Below are 24,618 nucleotides of genomic sequence, written 5' to 3'. Positions count from 1 at the left end.
ACTTCCAATCCAGAACTCTTCCCTCTCCTTCATATACATTGTAAACAGAAGACTCATCTGTCAGTAGCCTTCAGTATTGCCGATGCACATTATTTATTTTCTGATGACCTCAAAAGGCATAGAACTTGGCACACAGTGAGCTTTTGATGACTATTGTGAACCAGTTAGTAGATCCTTCTTTTCTTAATCACGGTTGAAGAATTATGTGGGACAGTGTTCCCTCAAGGTCACGGAGACAATGGTGTGAATCTTTTCACCTATTCAAACACTTAAAAAGCAACCTAAAGAATGCTCTACTTTATTAGAACTAACATTCCAAATTTGGTGAAGAAATGCTTGGAACCATAATGAAGAGAACCCATTAATAGCTGAGGAAGGCCACATGGAGGACCTTTTGATACTAAACTGGAATCTCAAGAGGCATGGATCATAACCAAGGAAAACTGTCCTTTAAGATAAGATTCAAGAAAATAATTGGTTGCATAAGGGAACATAGTGGACTCTTGGGTATTGGTGTTGATTTTACAGAAAGTGCAGTGGTAGAAATATAAAAAGGACACATGATCAGATAAAATAATGTCACCTGGGGAAAGCTCATTGACATCCAGAACCCTTTCTCCACCCCCAGTACTATTATCTTGCTGAATTTGCCAGTGTCCAAGGTCTCACTCAGGCCTCCTGAGACTGTTTCCTAAGAAGCCTGTTTTGTCACTACTCCACAAGAACTGGAGTCAGAGACTGACATTTAAAATTAGAATGCTAGTGTCACCATTTACAGTGGGATTGGGGACACTGGGGTCCTCTCATCATTTATATGCCAAATGATGTCAGAAGAGCGAGATCTGGAAGAATTAGATATATGATCCTAATATTCGATGGCTTGGTAATGCATCTGTGTCCACAGAGGCCATGGCATTGAGACCTTTTAGTCATGTATTCATTAATTAACTCATTTAGTTAACAAATTATTATTGAGGACCTAATATGTCCCAGGCCCTGTTCTGGGAACAGTAGACTCTGCTATATTGGTAGGTAAAGTTTGTGAGCAAGAGCACACTCTGCTCTGGACAATGCTGCCTGGATGCTACCAATTTTGGCCTTGGTTATTCCTTTTTCTGTCATTGCATGATTGACAACTCCACTTTCTGTTCATCCTACTGTTTTTAACTTGTTAATACTTTCAGTTAGTTTATTAGAAAGAGTGGCTGCTCCCAAATACATCTTGTTTTCCTGAGGTTTCTTTGCATATTTGTGCTCTGAGTCACTTGGTGTTGATTTTATAGACAAATTCTCTGAAAATATTAGTCAACCTTTTCTTTCATGAACTTCCAATAGTGTTTAGGGGTGCAGGATAGGTTATGGGACTTCAGAATTGCTAGAATGTGCCTACTAAAGTACAATCCAATGAAGAAAATGAATTTAGTGAAAATGTCATCTTACTTTTCAAGCCCTCATATTTATTTCATAAAACTGATCATTGTCAAATATTAGCATTATTCTTAGGGCTGATCTTACCACGGACAGCTTATCTTTAGATTGTCAAGGAAGGCTCTCTAGAATGATGATGGGAGTGGGTGAGTGGGACTAAAAATTGAGTAAGGTCATGATTTACAAATTAATTGCAGGTTTTATTGTATATTTAGTTTTGCTTCTTCAACATGGAGACTAGAACTTTTCTTGATGGAAAAAAGGAAGATAAGACCAAAGTTAAAGCTTTGTGAGATATTAGAAACAATAGAGGGTCAAGTTTCTAGCTTGACTATCAATCTCTTCAATGTACACACATGCACATGCACGTGTGCACACACACTCTCACACACATTTAGTAGTAGTGATGAGTGCCTTTGGAGAGCAACCTCTTGTTTGTTCAACTCAGGTTACATAGAGAGTTGTACAAAATGGCCACCCCATCACCGTATTTGACACAGTTCTATCTGATATTCCTTTTTGCCTGCTGTATTTCTGTCTTTGTAAAAGCTGTTATTTCTGAATTTCTAAAATGTTTCACTTTGATGGTTTCTGGAGCCTGAAGTCAAAACAACATGTTAAAACATCTCTACTTTCACATTTACCTGATTACCCCATGCAGTGGGTACCCAGTAAGAGAATATAGTAAGTTAGCTCACCTGATTCCCTTGGGAGTCCATGATAAAGGCCACTAGGCCTCATTTTTGGAAAGAGACAGAGGAGAGGCAGTGCCAGGACCGAACACTGTTCAAGTTAAGTAGGAAAGCAAAGCACAGTGATTTTTAAATTTATTAGTGGTGGAATTTACCCTTGGGATGTTTGCCCAGGGGTTGGTTTTTAAATTTGTAATGATGAAGGATGTTTTGTAGTTTAGTCAACAGTGAAATAGATAACCGATTCTGTCACTTCATAAGGCAAAGTTCTTCCAACTTCAATGAAATGAAATTGCTTTGGTGTAATAGAAGGTACCTGGATTTGGGACTACAAAAACTACCAAAAAACCCACCACTTTAGCTATGTAATCTTAGACTAATCACTTATCCCCTTAGCTTGCTGAGTTGTTGCAAGGAGTAATACAAATGAGGTAATGTATATTTGGAGTCTGATAAACCAGGATAGATTTGACTCGGCCACTGACAGGCTGTGGAGCCGTGGGTAAGTCACTTAGGCTATTTGAGCCTTAGTTCTGTCAACTGTAAATCCTAGACTTGGGGTGCGAGGAAAAACTTCCAGAAGAACAAACCATTTAAGTTGCTGAGTAGGAGTTAAGAAGGTGAAGATCGAGAGGTAGATTGTGGGGGTAAGTATGGTGATCTACACAAAGGAAAGAATGAAGGCCAATATGCAAAAGAGAACATGGTCCTTTCACAGAACAAAAGGGTCAATCTGAGTGAAGAATGGAATCTTGAAAGGAAAATGGGAGTGACTGGAGGTCAAAGTTGAAGAAGAGGTTGGCAGCTAGACCATTCAGGCAATGTATTCTGTATGTGAAGAAATGTGGTCTTTATCCTGAAGGTGGCAGAGACCACTAAAGGGTTTAAAAGTGGGGATATTAGCCTCTGCTCATCATTCGTTAATTTATGCATTTATTCATTCATCCTATATTTAATAAAAATATGTTCTAAGTGCTAGAGATGCCAGGTAGAATCTGAATGTTACCATCAAGTTTAGTGGATCCAATTTTAGATGGTCAAACTATATCCAAACACATATGCCCAAACATCAATATTGCAGCCTACTAGGGTTCTGAACTTGGTCAATGGTGAAGACAGACAGGAAGGATGAATAAAAGACATGTTAATGAGGTAGAATTTCTAGAACCATTTGATGCCACCCCTTTGGGTATGGGAGATATGTGAGAAAGGATCTAAATGACCTCCAAGTTTCTAGCTTAAGTGGCTGGTGGGATGATGGCCCCACTCACCAACATAGAGAACAGAATAGAAGGAGCAAGTTTAGAAGGGATAATGATTGGTTTTGTTTGAGATTTATGGATGGGATTATGGAAGGAAAAATACATCTGGAGTAGGGCAGACCTGAATTCTAGACCAAACACCAACAATTTGAAGGCGTGAGACTTCAGGTGGGTCACTTCAGCTCTCTGAGGATGTACCCTTATCACTAAAGTGGAGATAATCCTAGCATCTACCTCATGAGGTCATTGTCATGATAAATGAGATAACAGGGATAAGGTTCCTGACACAAAGCGGGTGCTCAAACTTGTTAATTCCCCTCTCCCTAGCTTACAGACCTCCTTATTTCCATACTTTGCAAACCAACAAAGAACAGTCACTTTCAACTGGACTTTCTTTTGATAATGCTTGATTTTGCAACCCACCTCCAGGTAATAGAGCTGTGCTCCCCTATTTCTGCGCTTCCTGTAGGGTTAATTTACCCTGGCTTTTTGCATGCTTTGGCCTCTGTTTACTCAGCAGTCCCAAGAGATTTGATCTTCCCTTTGGAGTCATTAATCCTGGAAGGGTCCATAAGAACTCCCTAGAGTTACCTAAAATAATGTAGGGCTTCCTTTAAGGAAGCAGATGGAAATAGCCAAACCCTTTGCATTTTACTACATTCTAAATTGTTCCATGGTCATTACTCACAGTTAGAGTAATACAGTTAATAATAATAATATTACTGAATAATAATCACAAATAGCATTTATCAACAATTTTCTAAATGTATTTCCCATGCACTACCTTACATAAGTCTCACGCACATCAAATAAGTGTCACTAAGGTTTTTATATAACTTCTTTGTGCCTTGGGTTTTTTTTTTTAATCTGTAAAATGGGGATAATATTAGTACCTGCTCCATAGGGTCCTACCAAAGGTTAAATGAATTAATATATGTAAAACACTCAGACTAGTACTAGTAAGTGCTATATAAGTGTTTGCTACACTCATGCCTCATGGAATTGGCTCCAATTTTAGATGGTGAACACATGTCCTGCTTCTTATGTCCAAGCAGTAATATTCCAAGCTGACTAGACCTAAAATATTATGTTTATCTCTATTTTATGAGTATGTGAACTGAGGCACAGAGAGGTTGGCTTACCCAAAGTCATATGGCTATTTAAGTTAGCAGGTGAGCTGGGATTCAAGCCCCACTTTGTCTGGCTTCAAAATCCTGTCTATACATTGATTAGATGGTAGGCTTCTGACTCAAGTGTGATTTCTGCATATGCAGTGAAACTTCCTGGTTTTCCAGAACTTTGTGATGTATCCTCTAGCAGATACATCATAAGCAGCCTGCCTAAACAGCCTGCCCCATGCTAGGTGGGATCAATCGATGTTTGTTGATAGACTGACCAACAGACTTAGCAGATCAGCTCACCACCACCCCGTGCCTGTACAAAGAAAGCCAAGTGAAGGAGCTTCTAAACCCAGGTCAGAAAGATCATCCTGGAATCATAACGTTCCAACCTAGCCAATGTTGGCTGTCCCTTTGCCAGGGATTCATTTGTCATTGCAGGGGACCCATACTGCCTGGTGAATGTCTTTGTTTAAACTGAGCTTCCTCTGTCGTTCATATCCTGAGGTTTGTTGCTTCGGAGAATAAATTGAACTGAAAAAAAGTGCTTGTGCTTCCTCTGGCCCCAGGCCAGGCTGAGCAGTGGGTCAAGCATGGTGTGGGTGCTGCCTGCCCCACCCTCTGGGAGCCCCACATCTCCTGCTGTCACATGGCTTCCAGGCTGCTTTCCTGCTCCAGCTCAGAGCAAAGGCAGGGCCTCCAGCCTTCCCACTCCCACTCCTACCTGCCCCTTGGCTTCCCATCCCCACAGCTGAAAGGAGGAGGGAACCCGAACGCAAGAACATTTGAGGCCATGGCGGAGGAGATTGGGGAACTGGCTTTGGAGCTATAGGTGGGTGGCGGTTGGGTGTTTGTTCACGTCTGCACTCGTGGGAATCTCTGTGGAAAATTTCAGTTAGTTGGGGCCTTGCCGGCCGCCTCTTCACCTTTCATCGCAGGGCAGGCCTGCCTGCTGCCTGGTGCTGGGGAGGAGTAGCAGAAGTTGGTTCACTGCCCTGCAGCCAGAACGATCTGCAGATCTTCCCTCTGAATTAGACTCGCCAGAGGAGAAGATTCCTCTGAATTCTATAGGAGTTTCTCTCCCTCTCTTTTAAATACCCTGCATTTGCATCATTGTTTTGACCTGTCACAAACACAAATGTATTACTCTAATAAAGGCTTAACTTTAATTTGTGCCTTAAGACAACGAAGCTGTCAGTTGCAACTTGGAGAAATTCTTCAAATTGACTGAGCTGAGTCCAAATTGTCTTGGGGTCAAAAGGGCATGGCCTGAGGGGGAAAATCATCTGGGAGGCGGCTGGACTGGCCCAGTCATTTCCTAAAAGAGCCTGGAGACTGCCAGCCCAGCAGCAGAGCGCAGTGCCTAGCTTTTGTGATACTAGGTGCCTCTTAGTAGCTTTGTGCCAGACTGTCAGAACTGGAAAAACATTCCGTGAGACCAGTTCTACTGCTGAGAGAACCACCCTTAACAGTTCATTTACACCCTAGGAGGTAGTGCCGAGCTGGCCAGTGAGGTGCTAGGGCAAGGCACCACTGAGAAGATCTGCTGAAGGCTACAAAGCTCAGGAAGAATGAAAGGTGGCAGGCGTTCCGAGGAACATTTTTCTGGGGGCTGCGGAACCCTCTGATGTATATAGCTTGTCTGGTTCTAAACACAGCTGCTGTGCAAAAGCTACAATTATTACCCCCACATCATCTAGTTCCAGCCCCTTTTTCTTTATTCCTTCTCAGCCTCTTTACCCACTTCCTCCTCTTCTGGGTCCAAGGTGTGGGGCCAGAAAGGGGAGGTTTGTCTGGGTGAGCTGACCCCAGGCCCTGGAAGCACTTAGGCATGGCGCCTCACCACTAATCGCTGGGCTTAGTTGTCTTAAACAAGAGGTCCTTTGTCCGCTGAGATTCCTTCTATGATGACGAAATTCACCTTTCAACAGACTTTTAAAAAGACAAAGATTCTCCAGAACTTCACACTCAGAACATTTTAAGTGATTGTAAGAGATCTGTGACAAAGTTACTGTCAATTGCCTTTAATGCTATGAGATATCATTTCCTGACCTAGCTGAATGCCAGGAATTTCCACTTAACATTATTTCATACAATCATTACTTAATACACCTGTGAAATAGGTATGATTATGCTCCTTCATTCATTCATCACTCACTTAACAAGTCCTCACGAGCCCTCACTGAATCCACACACTGTGTTGGCTATTGAGGATGCAGAGATGAATGAGAAATAGTACCTAATCTCAAAGAGCTCATGGGCTAGGGGAAGAATCAGAGATATAAGCAGGTATGTATATTATGGTGTGATGTGTACAAATGACAGTGGAAAGGATAATTTTTTTTCTAGCACAGCAAAAGAGGGGCATCTAACCTAGACTGAAGTGTATATGTGGAGGGGACGGACAGGCAGGGTTTTCTAAGGAAGGTGATGTCTAACCTGAACTCCAGATAGCCAGTACTAATTATTTAGGTATGTGTTGGGGAGTTGGGGGGCTGTGGGAAAGCAGAGATGAAGGTTGGTCCAGACAAAGGGAGAAGCAGGAAAAGGCCTGTGGAGTAGGTTAATCTGGTTGAATCTTAAATTTGAGGGCAGAGGGGGCTGAGAGAGAGTGGTGAGAGACTGAGGGCTGAGACAGGAGAGACAAGCAGGAATTGATGAGACAGCTAAATGCCTAGGCAGATAAAAAGGGGTCCCCAGAGAATCTCTGACCCAGCCCACAAGTGTTTACATCAGATGCTTTTGTGCAGATGGGGGAGCCTGCCTAGGGCCTTGTCTGAGCATGCCCACATGCGCACTGGGAGAACAGGGTGGAGCCATGGGCAGGGGGAGGAGCTTGGCCTCCAGTTCTTATGTGGTGGCCTGGGATTCAATCTGTGAGGTCAGGGACATATTAGCAGGAGCTCCATCTCCCTTTGCTGAGTTTTTTTTTTCTTTTTTTCCCTTTTCGCCCAATAAAATCCTGCCCTACTCACTCTTCAATGTGTCCGCGTGCCTAAATTTTCCTGGTTGTGTGACAAGAACCTGGTTTTAGCTGAACTAAGGAGCAAAATTCTGCAACACAAACTCATAAAAAAGATCTTTCAAATAAAGAAATCAAGGTTCGGCAAGGTTAAATATGAGCTCAAGGTCATACAACTGCAAGTAAGTACTTGAGTCAGGAATTAAAAGTAGATGCGTTAATTGCAATCCCCAACTCTCTCCCCTATGGTTTGCTGCCTCCGGAATTCTGATGCACAGTTCGGGTTCATATAATTCTTTCACTGCTTTACCAAGCAAGAACTACCACTGCCACGATTCCTGCCCATAATTTGTATTCATATTTCCGTATTTGATTAAAATTTTACACAAAAAATTAATTTAACATTTTAGTATTTAATTCAAAGTCTCAAGCAAAAATAAGACAACCAAAAATGTACCCCAAATAAGCTGGGAAAATTCAGTTTCTGGAAAAATGTATCCTAAGGAAATAAAATTGTATGTAAAGATACATGTACATCTTTGTGTACTAAGATGTTTATCTTAGTGTTGTTTGCAATAGCTCAAGGGAGAAAACAACTTACATGTCCAACAAGGTAGTTTCATATAACAGTAACTAATGATGATATTCACAATATAATACTACATTTTTTTAAAAAGTTGGTCACCAAAAGGTGTTATTACATCACATGCATTGAGCTTTACTCTGTGATCCTTAGATTGGCTGTCTCTTGATAGGTGGGATTAGGAGTACCTTATTTCTTCTTGCTTTTCTGTTTCTTTTGTTCCCTGCTTTTTAAATAAGCATATATTGCTTTTGGACTGAGGCCAAAAAAACAAAAAAAGAGAAAACAATAAAAGAATCTTCATTGAAAACACAGTTCCAATGATAAGTATGTGAGGTAAAGCATATGTTACCTCGATTTAGCCATTCCATAATCTACATATTTTAAAACATCATGTTGTACATGATAAATACATATAATTTTTATTCATCCATTAAAAATAATAAATAAAAACAGTTGCTGTATATGATCCACTACCTGCATAAGCAATCAAAAGAGGGGATTCCTCTCATAACGGCAGGGCCACACTTTCCCAGCTGCTCGTAGCCACATTATGTGATATGTATAGGTTCTAGGAACTTGCTCCAAAATATCAACCCCATTCCCCACTAGCCTACAATTATTACTCTTTTCCAACCTATATAGTAATGGTAATAGCTAATATAGATCAACAGAATGTTTATTATGTGCCAGACACTAGTCTAAATATTTTACATGTATCAGCTCATTGAAATCCTCAATGAAGTAGGTGCTACCAATATTCCCATTTGACAGATGTGCTAACTGGAAAGAGGTGAAGTAACTTTCCCAAAGTCACAGAATAGTAAGCGGTGCAAACAGGATTTGAACAGGGGCAAGCTGGATTAAGAGCCCATGCACTTTACCACTCCATCCACTCTTTGAAGCTAGCCCTTCAAGAACCACCATGTTGCAGTTATCTCAGCATTTTATTTTATTTATTTTATTGTATTTTTAAATTTTATTTTATTTTAAGTTCTGGGATACATGTGCAGAAAGGACAGGTTTGTGACATGGGTAAACGTGTGCCATGGTGGTTTACTGCACCCATCAACCCATCACCTAGGTATTAAGCCCCACATGCATTAACTATTCATCCTGATGCTCTCCCTCCCCCGGCCCCAACCCTGACGGGCCCCAGTGTGTGTTGTTCCTCTCCTTGTGTCCATGTGTTCTCGTTGTTCAGCTCCCACTTATGAGTGAGAACATGTGGTGTTTGGTTTTCTGTTCCTGTGTTAGTTTGCTGTATCTCCGCATGTTGTATCTTAAACGACTCTTATTTGTGTTGGGAGTGGTTGTGTAAAAAACAGGGTCAGCAGTTGCTGGCGAAGTGGGCCCTGTAAGAGCTCTGAGAGAGCTTTCATGTACAAATGGAAAATGGAAACGGTTCAGAGAAATGGACAAGGTTAGAAAAATACATGGCATCTGAGAATCATATGAGGCCAGAAAGAAAGGTCATTCTTTGGAGCTCAGTGGGTGGGGTTATGAGGCCAAAAGGATGCAGTAAGTTCCTTTAATTTTGAGAAGGCAAGCAATAGTTGTTGAATAGTTACTGCTTACTCTGAAACATAATAGATGCTTAGTAAATACCTGTTAAATCAACGTAAGGGTGGATTCTGTTCTTGCTCTCAGCTGCTAGGCAGCTAATCCTTGCTCCAATGAGTTAGCTGATAGAATGTCAGTCGATAAAACATTCTAGGAAGTTAAGTGTTAAGTCGGGAGGGGTGTGGTGCAAACATTTCATGTGTTAGAGTAATAATTTTTTTCCTGGACCAGCCCTGCACACATGTGAAACTGTGTGGTCACAGTATGCCCTCACTGACTATTCGAAATGGGGTTGCCAGAAGAAATGAGAAACGCCCTGCCTCAGACTTCCCCAAAGTATAACAAACGAGAGGTCATCTCTACTCCTAGGAATCTACAAAGACTCCTCAGGTTTCTCTGTGGAAGCCACCGTGAACCTGTTTATTCATTTCTGCATTTGGAGGAATGTGGACTAGAGACTCCTACGTTGAGAAAAGCAAATGTCAAATTCAACATTCAGAAGGGAAGAATATCTTTGGTTTTGATTTTTAAATAGCAATGAGTCAGCTTAACCAGATCCTTCTGCACAAATAATTCCACCTAAGCAATTAAAGGAGAAAAATATTAGAAGATCTTGCATTGGAAGTGTACAACTAATTTTAAGACACAAAGGTTAGTATCCCTTGGGATGTAGTTTCCCATTAAAGATTGCTAATAAGTTACAAATCCTACCACTACTCCCTTCTCAGGTTTCCCACAATTTTACATTTAGAAAGTTAAACCGTGCTTTCTCTTTCTCTCTTGTACATCAGTCTTTTAGATGTGTAGTACTTAAAAAGAAATGCATGAAATTAAAAATGTCCTGGGTTTGGCTGTACTTGTACCTGGGTACAATTAGAGAATTCCAGACAACTGTTTTGAGTTATGCTGCATACCCTAAAAATAGAGCCACCATATTTAAATAGCCTTGAGGAGAAAGGATGGCAGAGGTCCTTAAATCTGGGGCCAGCCCCAGACTAATCCAGACTGAGAAGAATCTGTAATTACTAGGCTTACAAGTTCAAGTCACTCCAAGGCTCACAAGTGTGAGTTAGCACTTAGGACTGAGATGACTACAGGCTGGTGTAGGCTAAAAGAAAAGGGGCAGAAAGCTGTAAGCAGGCCCCGGAGTTAAGTTCAACAAATCTTTGAGAATCACCTATGGTGTGCACGACATACGTGGCGATCGGTCAAGGGGAGAGCAGACCTAAGTGGAATCTAGCTGGTTGCCATTGTATGTCCAAGTTAGTATCAAACAGCAGGAACCCATGTGAAGAGACTAGGTGAACATCAGGGTTAGGAACTTGGATAGATGTGTGGGTAGAAAAAGAAGAGTGAAATAACAGGTCCTAAGTGACTGCTGCAAAGGTGCAGCTTGGCAAGAAGCCAAGTCAAGACTGAGGCAGGGGCGTCTTGTAGGTTTCCTGCCCTAGGGCAGAACTGGTTCCTTAGTGTAGTCCACAGGTGTCAACAAGCAAGCACACCTGGCTAACGTGGAGATGTGGAAAGGATGGGAAATGAGACACTCCTGGACAGGGAGATCAGATTTTTGCTAATCAGTTTGAATCCTGTAGAGGTTGTATATTTTTAATTTAAAATTTTATATCCAGCTTCAAAAACAATAGAACCTAAGTTCATTATAAATAGATGAGAAAATTCTGGTAAGCAAATGAAGAAAATAAATTTCAAGTATAATCCTACCACCAAGATTTTAACATTTTGGTGTGCATTTTATACATTGAAATTCTACTTCCTTAATGGACCCCTAAATTCCACATGTGCCTCCCCATTCCATTTAGTTTGGAATAGTTTCCTGAATATATTTTAAAAGGTTTTCTGTTCAGTCAACGCAGATTTTCCACAGTAACCCTAATATGCTGGCTTTCGTGGCCTCTTAGTAAGTAGATGTTTTATAAGGCATTATTCCTTGATGACTTCTTTATAGGGTTTCTGTGAAATTCACAACCTGTCAGAACAGCATGGCTTCCAAACTGCTCACAGCTCTGCTGGGCAACATAGTGAGCACTCTTTCTAAATGGAGTAAAGCTGATTCTAGGAAAAAAGAGACTGACTCGGGGAGCAAGTGAGAAAAGGGAGGCTAAAGGAGAAGGTGAAACATTGAAGTCATAAGCAGAAGGCGGGAAAAGTGAGTCAAGGACACAGTCCAAAGGTGAGAAAAGATAATAAAGTCAGGTAACATGGTTACCAGAGGCTGGGAAGAGTAGTGGGGGGTTGGAGACTTGGGGGGAGGTGGGGATGTTTAATCAGTAGAAAAAAAATAGAAGAATGAATAAGACCTGCTATTTGATAGCACAACAAGGTGACTATAGTCAATAATAACTTAATTGTACATTTTAAAATAAAGAGTGTAATTGGATTGTTTGTAACTCAAAGGATAAATGCTTGAGGGGATGGATACCTTATTGTCCGTGATGTGCTTATTTCACATTGCATGCTTGTATCAAAACATCTCCTGTACTCCATAAATGTAAACGACTACTATGTACCCACATAAATTAAAAAATGTAAAATGAGGTAAACAGTGTGACTATGACAGGAAGAAATGAATGAAAAAAACAAGTTGTAGCTGCTTATCTCTCTCTTATCGTTCATACACCTAGATATTAGTTTTCTCTTTACATTTAAGGAGAGCCTGGCATAATGAAATGAGCCCATTGCTGGAGGCCAGAAGACCTGGGTCCCACTCCCAGGTCTGCCATTAACCTGCTGAAAGATCCTAGGCAAGTCTCTTACCTGCTCTGGATCTAAATCTCCCCACTTGTAAAATGATGGGCTTGGAGTACATGATATCTAATGGTCTGTTTTGTCCTGGGTGTCTCATATTGCTAGGTATATACAGAATCAATTTCACGTTAAAATATAATTCCAAGTACCATTTAGAATTTGGTTGTGCATCATGCCCACCACATGGATTTAATGCTAAAGTGTTATGTGGAGACAAACAATTATAATTGTTTTAATTACCCAGAGTAGCTAGTAATTTCTATAAGACTTGGGAGCACTGTCTTAAGAATGCTATTATTACACTGTCACTTTTCAACAGTCTTTCCCATTTAGGCATGATAATTTCAATGTCCCAGGAGTGGGGACAAGATTGCTATTAGGCTGATAATCTTGCTGGGAATCTTTTTCTTCACCCCTGCCCCGTTAGTATGAAGGTTAACGCTGAGCAGTGAGAGTCTCTTAGACTCCATCCAGTTACTCCACCAAAGAATGTGAATCGGATGCAACGTGTCCAGGTTATTGTCAGGCCTGCATAAGGCCTCAGGCAATTATATATAATCACTTCCTTGTAGCTTTGAAAAGGTGTCTGACAGAAGGTATCGTCTATCAGGTACCGGACTAGCTATCTGATTCCAGAGTTCTCTTCCTTGCTTGGTTTGGTCGGCGTCAATATGGCTGTGTGTATAGGGGGTGGTGGTCAGGCAGTTGTTCAGCTTGATTCTCCAGGACCCCCCAGGATAGTCACGTGGGCTGGAAATCTTTCTGGGCAGTTAATCCTAAGCAACGTTAAGCCTTCCATCTTTCACACATGCAGCACTGCTTTATGTTTTCAGAAATAAAATAAAAACCAGTTGTAATTTGGTGCGAATTTCACACGTGCACAAGCATCTAAAAGGCTTGTTCTTTCTACTTACCCCCACCAGGAAACCTTAAGTACCCAGTCAAACTGTGCTTCCCTCCAGGGTTTATTGCTGAGTCCTGTGGGCTCCAGGGAAAGGGTCTTGGTTCCTTCCTACTTATTCTTTGTTCTTTGATGTGTCTAACTGCACCTTGCTCTCCACCAGATGCTAAAAGATTAGACTGCCTGCAGAGAGAGCTCCATTTTAGAAGGAACCGCTGCTACCTGGTAATTAGCCTCTCACCACTCTTAGCAGTTTTCCTTTTACCAGGAGTTAAAACCCCATGAAGGGTTACAATTTGGTCAATGAATTTCTTCTGCCTCTGCCCTGAAGGAGCTCCCTTTCCTAGTTCCCCAGGTGATTTACTGAGTGCAAACTTTCAAATTATGTTCAGCTTATTTCCTAGAAAACTTCTTGTAGCTGCCTATATTGGTAAATGTGTAAAATATGAGCCTTTTTTAAAAATGTCAGAATATTTGCATTTTTACCGAAAAGTAAAACGGTCTTTAAAAAGAATCCCTCCTAGGGCTTATTCCTCAAGAAGTTCTGAGATTCCTGGATGTAGCCTGCAGAAAAAGGCTTACCTTCAGAGGGGTTTAAGCTCTCTGTAAATAAGGTGCACACCTACTGATGTTTATAAACAGAGCTCAGTCGAGGTGAAGGAGTGCAGACCAAGATTTCACCAGATGGCTAAAATTAAATCAGCATCACTGAAAACATGCTTAGCCTAGAATTGCACTAAATGGTGTCAAAATGCAGAACTATCTCCATACTTACTGTTCTAATTAACACAAGTCCAATCCTCTCACTGGAGTGTTCTGCTTGGTTCTGGCTTCCAAAATGCTATTCGGAGTTCAGGATTTGAAGAGTAAAGGACTGATGGAAATTAGCCAGAAGGAACTAGTTCACAGTTGTCCCCACAAATATGCTGAATGACAATGTGCTTATACTATTATAGATGGAACTGGTTCTGGGCCAGTGCCACAGTGGGTGATTGGGGTAAGTTACAAAAGGGATAATACATGGAGAAGCTCTGAGGTTCACCAAAAGACCAGAAGAAAAATACCAGGTGGTTGGCCAGACACACTGGCTCATGCCTGTAGTCCCAGCACTTTGGGAAGCTGAGGCAGGTGGATTGCTTGAACTCAGGAGTTCGAGACCAGCCTGGGCAACATGGCGAAAGTCCATCTCTACCAAAAATACAAAAATTAGCCAGTCTTATAACCCAGTCTCAAAATAAGTAAATAGATAAAAAAATTAAAAACAAAATTTAAAAATTAAAAAAAGAAAATGCCAGGTGGTGGACTTAAATTTTTATATTTATTTTTCTTTTTATTTGAGACGGAATCTTGCTTTGTCGGCCAGGCTGGAGTGCAGTGATGTGATCATATTTCACTGCAGTTGAACTCCTGGGCTCCCACCTCAGCCTCCTGAGTCACTGGGCCTACAGGCATGCACCACCATGTCCAGCTAATTGTTTAATTTTTATAGAGACAGGGTCTCCATATGTTGCCCAGGCTGCTCTTGAACTCCAGGCCTCAAGCAATTCTCTTGCCTTGGCCTTCCAAAGCTCTAAGATCACAGGCATGAGCCACTGTGCCTGGCCCAGGTGGGTGACTTTAAAAGGAATTGGTGAACAAAGTAGGTTGTCAGAAGGAGATTTTATAAGTCAATGCCAGCAGAAAGCTTTTGATATGAGAAGCCATGATTTTCTTTTCAGACCTGTGCAAAGGCTAGGGAGTGTTGAAGGAGGGGTTCAAATATGTGCACATATTGGTGAGGAATGTTCTGAGCATCCCCACTCTCAGATAGGTTGGTGTGGGGAAAATTCAGTAACAAGGGATGGAGAGTACGTGAGGCAAGCTGCTTGGGTAGCCCCTTGTTGTGCATGTGGTCTGTGGGCCAATTGGTAAAGAAACAAATGTCAAGGATGAGCAAAGTGATGCATAAAGGTGAATGAAAGATGGTAAAATGAAGCCTAAACTCAGCGATGATGCACGCAAACCGTTATCCCAGCAGAAGGCAAAAGGGGAGCAAGCCTGTAAGACCTGCAAAGAGAATACCAGGAATCTCTAGGACACTCCCTCTCTCTTAACCTCCCCAAGTCCAACTGCACCTACTGCAGAGCCATCTCTCCTATCTTTACCTCTTTCTATTCTCACTACCACTGTCTTAATCCAGGCTACCATCTTCTCTCACCTGAACTATAGCAGCCCCAACCTGGCTACCTGTCACCTGTTTTACCCCCTCCTCCACCTATCCCTTAAACCATCATTCCTCAAAGTGTAGTCTACAGACCAGCAGCATCGGTCTCACCTGGGAGCTTGTTAGAAAAGTATATTCTCAGGCCTCACCATATATCTATAGAATCTAAACCTGCATTTTAACAAGATCCCCAGGTGATTCATATGCACTTTACAGCTTGTGCAGCAGTGCCCTAACTACGTTTAGGCTGGTGTCTCTAAGACACAACTCTGACCATGTCAAGTCCCTGCTGAATATCATCCAGCTACTCCTAACCCCACCCTGTACCTCACCTTCAAGGCACATGGCTTCACATGCCACAAACAGCTCCCCTTGGTATGACTTCTGCCCACTTTTCTAGCCCAGGGTCTCATTTCTCCTTTAGCAACACCAAACTGCTTGCAGTTTCATTGTTTAAACCAGGTTTTCTAATCTCTTCTGCCTCTAACACTCTTCTTCTTTCCGCTGGCTAACTCCAATTCTTGCTTCACACCTTAGCTTAGATGTCCCATCTGTTAGGAATCCTTTCTACTACGTCCTCACCCATCTTTATGGGTTAGGTGATCTCACATTACCCCCTGCATACATCACTTAGCTCAAACTGCTGTGATTAACCATGGATGTGCCTGTCTTGTCTGCCAGCCTATGTGTTCCTTGGTGGTAATGCCTGTGTCTTGTTCATCTCAGTGTCCCTGGAGCCGAGGAGAGTATGTGGCACAGAACAGGTGCTCAGTAATCTGTGTTGAATTGAAGGGACAGTAGAAAGGATCACAAAAGGGTAATGGCATACACAAAAAGGAAAGGGCAGGCACATGAAAATGAAGCCCAGAGTTTGGGCAGATAAAAATTACAAACAGGAAAACAAAAGAGCTCAAAAAAGACAATAAATAATAGAGTAAAAAGCACGCTAAAGGAGAGATGAGGCGTTGACTTTTAAAGTGTTTATTAAGGAGAAGGTTAAGACTGATGAAACAGTTCTCTGTCTCTGTTTTTGTGTGTGGCTGTTATGGCTGAGACTTACCTATGAAAATGTGAAATCAGAGGGTTAAAATGACCAAAAGGAAATTCATTTACTTGCCACCTGGAAAGATGATCAGCTGATACTGGTTTATCTGAGAGAAAACCAATAGTTATGTGTGTGATTCTAAATATTTCAGATCTTGAATATTCAAATAAATATTGCCCTTGTCAAAATAGACCCCTCAGATGATGCAAATGCTAATAGCTGGGTGTAGCCTGTTCTCACACTGCTACGAAGAAATACCCGAGGCTGGGCAATTTATTTTTGTTTAAAGAGCTTTAATTGATTCACAGTTCCGCATGGCTGGGAAGGCCTCAGGAAACTTACAATCATGGCGGACGGGCACCTCTTCACAGGGCTATAGGAGAGAGAATGAGTGCAAGCAGGGGAAATGCCAGACACTTATAAAACCATCAGATCTTGTGAGACTTGCTCACTATCATGAGAACAGTATGGGGGAAACCTCGCCCATGATCCAATTACCTTCATCTGGTCCCGCCCTTGACACATGGGGATTATTATAATTCAAGATGAGATTTGGGTGGGGACACAGAACCAAACCATATCACCAGGTGACCACACACCAGGATTTGTCCAAGACAGGCCTGGTTTATGCCTGTTGTGATAATATCCTTATTACAAGTGCCCCTTGTTATCCTCTAAAGTGTCTAGGTTAGGTTCATAAATTATATGGTCACCTAGAAGTAGTCAACACTTATTGAGTTCTTCCTATGTGTCAGACACTGTGTAAAGTACTTTACATGAATATTCTCACTAGAAGCTTACTATGATCCCTTTTGAAATAGACATACAGTTCACATAACAGTAAATTAATCAAATTCATCCTTTTAAAGTGTACAATTCAGTGGTTTTTTGTATCTTCATTATGTTGTACAACTATCCCAACCGTCTAATCCCAGAATATTTTCATCACCTCCAAAAGAAGCTCTATGCTCATTATTAGTCACTCCCACCCAGCTGCTGGAAACCACTAATTTACTTTCAGTCTCTAAGGATTTGCCTATTCTGGATAGTTCATAGGAATTGAATCATATAATATGTGACTTTTTCTTTCTGGCTTCTGACAATTCCATTTTACAGCTGAGGAAACTGAGGCTCAGAGAGATTAAGTAGCCTACCCACGATCACTCTTCTAGTGGGTAGAGGAGTTGGAACTAGACCCAGGTGTGTCTGGCTCCAAAGCAAACATTCTTAGCCACCATGCTGTGCTGCCACCTCATATTTATTGCAAGGGCTCAGCACATTCTTGGAACTCCTCTTTGGCCCTCTGTAGCTGGGCACATTCTTTCCAAAATGCCTCACAAATCTTCATTATTTGAGAGGGAATTTAGTGTTTGGGAAGAGCCAAAAGTCATAAAAAGCAAATATGGTAACAAAAGTGGACCATCAAGCAGGGTCATTGCTATAGACTGACTTGTATTCTCCCAAAATTTATATGTTGAAGCGCTAACCCTCAGTGTGACTTTATTTAGATAGGACTTTTAGGATGTAATTAAGGTTAAATAATATAAATATGGGGTCCTTATCCGATAAGATTGGTAGCTTTATAAGAAAAGGAAGATTCTCTCTCTCCCTCTCTCTCTCTTTCTCTCTCCACCATGTAGAAATGTAGTGAAAAGGCAGCCATTTACAAACCAAGAAGAGAGCCTTTACCACAGTCCAACCATACTGGCACCCTCATCCAAGGTCTCCAGCCTCTAGAAATGTGAGGAAATAAATTTCTATTCTTTGAGCCATCCACTCTATGGTATTTTGTTATGGTAGCCTGAACTGGCTAAGACAGTCATATTTAGGGATAAAAAATGAGGCATAACCATAAAGTCAGGAGAATGAATGATTATCATCTGTAACTTTGAGAATAATTTCCTGAAGGGGGCATAAGAAATATTTTGAATGCCAGAGTCAGCATTGGAAACAGGGGAAGCATCTATCTATACGATATTTTGTATGACACTATGCTTTTAACTTTTAGAATATCTATTGTATTTCTCTGGAAAAATATAACAAGTATAAGAAAAAAGTAAAAATAACCCATTATGCTACTATTAATGATATGCTGTATTTCCTTCCAATCTGTCTTTTCTTGAAACCTTAATCGTATAGCCTGTATTTTTTTAAAGCACACAATTAATATGTAAGATACATTAAAATTTCTCTCTTTTTAAAAATCTTTTAATTTTAGGTTTGGGTGTACATGTGAAGGTTTGTTACATAGGTAAATTCATGTCAAGGGATTTTCTTGTACAGATTATTTCATCACCCAGATATTAAGCCCAGTACCCAATAGTTATCTTTTCTGCTCCCCTCCCTCCTGCCACACTCCACCCTCAAGTAGACCTCAGTGTCTGTTGTTTCCTTCTTTGTGTTCATAATTTCTCATCATTTAGCTCCCACTTATAACTGAGAACATGCATTATTTGATTTTTTGTTCCCATGTTAGCTCCCTAAGGATAATGGCCTCTGGCTCCATCCATGTTCCTGCAGAAGACATGATCCTGTTCTTTTTTATGGCTGCACAGTATTTCATGGTCTATATGTACCACATTTTCTTTATCCAATCTGTCATTGATGGGGATTTAGGTTGATTCCATGCCTTTGCTATTGTGAATAATGCTGCAATGAACATTTGCGTGCATGTGTCTTTATGGTAGAATAATTTATATTCTTCCGAGTATATACAGTAATGGGATTGCTGGGTCCAATGGTAGCTCTGCTTTTAGCTCGTTGAGAAATTGCCATACTGCTTTCCACAATGGTTGAACTAATTTACACTCCCACCAACAGTGTATAAGTGTTCCCTCTTCTCCGCAACCTTGCCAGCATCTATTATTTTTTGACTTTTTAATGATAGTCATTATTTTTAATACCATTTGACTTGCGTGAAATGGTATCTTATTGTGGTTTTGATTTGCATTTCTCTAATGATCAGCGATACTGAGCTTTTTTATATGCTTGTTGGCTGCATGTATGTCTTCTTTTGAAAAATGTCTGTTCATATTCTTTGCCCACTTTTTAATGGGGTTGTTTGTTTTTCTCTTGTAAATTTGTGTAAGTTTCTTATAGAATCTGGATACTAGACTTTTGTCAGATGCATAGCTTGCAAATATTATCTCCTATTCTGTAGGTTGTCTGTTTACTCTGTTGATAGTTTCTTCTGTTGTACAGAAGCTCTTAAGTTTAATTAGATCTCACTTGTCAATTTTTGCTTTTGTTGCGATTGTTTTTGGTGTCTTTGTCATGAAATCTTTGCCCATTCCTATGTCCAGGATGGTGTTATCTAGGTTGTCTTCCAGGGTTTTTATAGCTCTGGGTTTTACATTTAAGTCTTTAATCCATCTTGAGTTAATTCTTGTATATTATGTAAGGAAGAGGTCCAGCTTCAATCTTCTGCATATAGCTAGCCAGTGATTCAGGCACCATTTATTGAATATGGAGTCTTTTCCCCATTGCTAGTTTTTGTCAGCTTTGTCAAAGATTAGATGGCTGTAGGTGTGCAGCCTTATTTCTGGACTCTCTATTCTGCTCCATTGGCCTATGTGCCTGCTTTTGTACCAGTACCCTGCTGTTTTGGTTACTGTAGCCGTGTAGTATAGTTTGAAGTCAGGTAACGTGATGCCTCCAACTTTGTTCTTTTGCTTAGGATTTCCTCGGCTATTCGGGCTCTTTTTTTGTTCAATGTGAATTAAAAAAAATTTTTTTCTAGTTCTGTGAAGAATGTCATTGGTAGTTTGATGGGAATTGCATTGAATCTGTAAATTGCTTTGGGCAGTATGGCCATTTTAATGATACTGAGAATGTCTTATTTCAAATGTTGTTGAAGGTGGTTGTTGATCAGTTAATTGACAAAATTTGCTAAAGCAAACACTAATAACAAATCATATACATATACATACAGATTATCTCAAATTTTTTATTTTAACATAAAATGTATACATTTTATTCATATTCTAACCGTTTGATATAGGGCCAAGATCTTTTCTTTAGTATGGACTTCTGATTGTATTCCCTTTTGTCTTTCTTCCATAAACCACATCCATAATCTGTCATCGATGATTTCCAGTCTTGGTTTATTTAACATGGAGCAAGAATATAATGATTTCAAAGCAGCGAGTACAGAATCTTTCCAGATTTTGATGTCTTTCCTCCCTCAATCTTTTGTTGCTGTCATATCCAAAACTAATTTGACAGCACATTTTTGGGGACTCCCCCTTATTGAGTCTTTGTAAAAATATCAATTTAAGTTTCATAGAAACAACTCTTGCTATTAGTGCTCATAATAATTTTTGATATATATACCATTTAATTAAATGGTGTAATTATAATAATAAGTAGAGCTTGTCAAAAATATTTTCAAGAACATAATCATTAGTAAGCATGGGACTCAATTGGTCACTGTCAAAGTGTACAATTGTATTTGAGTCACCTACTAGCCATGAGTTTTCATCACAATGTGGGCATCTGCCAATGTTTTTTTGTTTGTTTGTTTGTTTTTTGTTGTTTTGGTTTTTTGAGAAGGAGTCTTGCTCTGTCGCCCAGGCTGCTGGAGTGCAGTGGCACGATCTCAGCTCACTGCAAGCTCCGCCTCCCAGGTTCATGCCATTTTCCTGCCTCAGCCTCCCAAGTAGCTGGGACTACAGGCGCCCACCACCACGCCCGGATAATTTTTTGTATTTTTTAGTAGAGACGGGGTTTCACCGTGTTAGCCAGGATGGTCTCAATCTCCTGACCTCGTGATCCCACCACCTCAGCCTCCCAAAGTGCTAGGATTACAGGCATGAGCCACAGCGCCCAGCCCGCATCTGCCAATGTTTTAAAGAGGGAATGGAATGCATTATATGCACATTATTAAGTGGAAGTTGGTTAAGAAAGTTTCTACCATCCTTGCTTCTTAAAAAAAAATTTCAGACATGTACAGAGTAAAAAGTTAAAGTCCCCTTATTCTGTCTCCTCTCCAGGAATATTGCTGTTACCAATTTGGTGTATATTCTTCCAGATTTATTACTATGCATATATCTATACATGTGCATTGCTGAAGTGCATATGCATATGTGCATGTGTATATGATGTGCCAGGCACTGTACTAAGACCTTGATGTGAATTATTTTATTTAATCCTCACAACAACCCTATGAGATAATATCACTATTGTCTTTATTTTACAGATTAGTAAACTGAGGCTCAGAAAGGTTCAGTAATTTGCTCAAGGTCACATAATGACTAGTTTGTCTCCCTCTTAAGAGGACTATTATACTAATGTATATGAATCAAGTTAAATGTCTGGGTCCATTTATCCACTTATTCAGTAAACATTTATTGAATGTCCACTCTGCCAGGCACTGTATTTAATTCCAAGAATTCAAACACGTGGTTTTTATCTTCAGATATCTAGAAGAGGTAGATCAATCTGTGAGCTAAATGATTTGCCCCAATTCGTCCAGCTAGTAAGTGAAGAGAGCAAGATTACAATCCCGATTTATTTTAACGAATTGGTATATAACAGTTGTTGGTGCACAGAAAATTTGGTAGATTTGTTTTTAGAGCTAGCCACTTCGAATATTATTGTTTTCATGAGAAGATGAGTTTGAAGCCCCCAGGAATCAGTGTTCAATTGTTATGACCCAATAAATTAAAGATTATAAATCCAAGTTATGAATGATTTGTTTAAATTATAGAGATGATAGATATAGATAGATAGATAGATAGATAGATAGATAGATAGATAGATAGACATTTAAAGGCAGATATTAGGATGAGACAGGATTCAGGATTGCAGTTCCAATTCCTTAAGGGGGAGGACTGACGGGTGGTAAAGAATTTAGATCTGCTAAGGAGCTTGATTAGGATATTGAAAAGTACCAGCTTAAAAAAGAGCAAGCAATTGTACAGAGAATCAGAAGTCCAGAGAAAACAGAAAAGAGAAAGAAAAAACAGGAAAGTTGTGTATAAGGCAGTATTACAAGAAAGAGAATCATAACATCAAAATTGAGAAATTTGATCATAATGGTAGAAAAAATTAAAGGCTGCATGTTGAGACAGAACCAAGACCTTACCTATTACATAACACATTCCACGAAGCTGGCCAATTTCAACGTACACTATGGAGGACTGAAGGAAAATGCCTCTCGTGGAGATAGGGGTGGAAAGCTTGAGCCACATGAGTGTCTGACCTCCAAAAGCATAAATGCCAAAGGCTTTTAGAGCCAGTTGGAAACACTTACAAGGATGGAAGAATCAGGGAATTATTCTTATAAACATAGTATGGGATCTTACGGAAGGAAGCAAAAAGAAGGCCTTAATTAGAAATCTTAAAAGAATGGCTACATATGCTTTGTAATTGCAGAAACATGTAAATATACAAACACATGGAACATGGCAGTGTTGATAGGGAGGATTAAGTGCCCTGATGGAAAATAAGAATAAAATATGAAAGGGAGAAAGGAAAATCTTGAGCTTCTTAAATTGCTTGCAAAAAAAAACTGGAGTGTATGACGGAATTTGGTCCTCATGACTGAAATGTTTCTTTGGTGTTGGAAAAAGTACTGCTGTCATCTCTTTTATAAATTCCTTTTTTTTTCATAATAAAAATCCCGTGGCAGCTCCTTGTCCATGAAGGATTTTAAAAATAGGAGCAATTTCATGTGTCTGCAATGGTCTGTGTCAGCACTTGCCCTAGGCAAGGTTGCCACACAGGCAAAAATGTACCCCTCTCCCCTATAAACAGGCCCTCCCTGGCAACCCCATTCCCTTGGTGCCCCCCCCAGTGGAACTGACCCCCTTTTCTTGGACTACACCTCCATTGTGATCTCCCGCATCAAATCAAACCCCCTTTCCCTTGGTAGAGCAGCTCTGTCTCCAGGTGCAAGGGATGAAATAAGTTTCACCCTTTGCAGCCTATTTTCATTTAAAAATCGGACTGGGGTTAACCCAAATGAATCTTGAGTCGGTGGAGCTCTGGGCAGTAAAACCAAGTAGAGAGAAGTCCATGGGGAGAGGGGCGTATTTTTGGTCGGTGGGGGAAGGGGGTGAGGTAGGCCGCCTTCCTGAAAGCTATTAAATCCCAGATGTGGGCTCTGTTCAGTTTGGTGCTGCCTTGAGGGAGGGGGGAAGTGGTGGTGGATGGACTCTCTGACCTCTCAAGGTTGCTGTTAATTCTATGGGTCGGTGATTTCCAGCTACATTTCCCCGCGCCTGGCTTCCTTTGCAGCACTGTAGGCACCGCGTGACTCGCCTTTAACTAGGGGTTTTCAGCAGCCAGTCTTTGTGCCTATCAGCCAGGGCTCAATTTTCCCACCATGGTCCTCCCTGCAACAGCAACCCCTGGGCTCAGCAATAGTGGAGGCTGAAAATCAGCCCCAGCCATACTCAGCTCAAAGAAATTTTTTACAGAGAGCTCTTCAAAGCTCCTGTTCTCAGAGAAGCATAAGAAAGGGACTGTTTTGTGCTCACAGTGTGTGTGGGCTTTATGAAGAAAAAAAAAATCTGTGGCCTTATGTGAACAGAGTATGCTGTATGCAGATTTGGTGGGCAAAGCTACAAAATGAAATCTACTCAAGGGGCTCATATAATCATATGGTCAATTTCATGTTGGATCAACAAACATTCAGGAGCCCAGTACTATGTGCCAGGCTCTGAATTAGAACTGGTGAGTAACAAGAAAAATAAAGCAAAGTCCCTGCTATGGAGGAATTCAGTCTAATGGGGAAGATAGACATCCAGGGCAAGAAGTGCTATGCTTGAGGTAAGTGAGGGTGTTTGGAGGCATAGGGGAGCTTGCCCTTGGCTCAGCCTGCGGCTGATAGGGTTTGAAGAAGGCTTCCCTGGGGAGATGACATCTGAGCTGAGTAGGAATAAGCCAAACCAAAGAAATGTGGAAAGAGCAATAGGTGGAGAAGGATGACATGAGCAGAGGCATGTAGGCATGCAATGACTGGACAGGTATGGGGAACTAAGAGCAGGCTGCAGTTATTAGAGGGGAAAGTGTCAGGAGGAGGTGGGCAAGAGGCTGGAGGGGCAGGCATGGCCACAGGAGGGAGAGAGAACTGGGTATCCTGTGCTGAGGAGTA

General features: G+C 40.9%; 1 protein-coding gene across 2 annotated transcripts in view; it reads left to right on the top strand.

The window, feature by feature from the left end:
* FRMD7 (FERM domain containing 7) overlaps positions 1-24,618 on the top strand; it is a 50,543-nt gene that overhangs the window by 2,149 nt on the left and 23,776 nt on the right. The gene's annotated exons all lie outside the window — the stretch shown is intronic.

Source organism: Nomascus leucogenys, chromosome X (genome assembly GCF_006542625.1).
Source record: "Nomascus leucogenys isolate Asia chromosome X, Asia_NLE_v1, whole genome shotgun sequence".
NCBI lineage: Eukaryota > Metazoa > Chordata > Mammalia > Primates > Hylobatidae > Nomascus > Nomascus leucogenys.
Note: the sequence above shows the minus strand (reverse complement) of the source record. Positions and strands in the feature narration are given on the sequence as shown.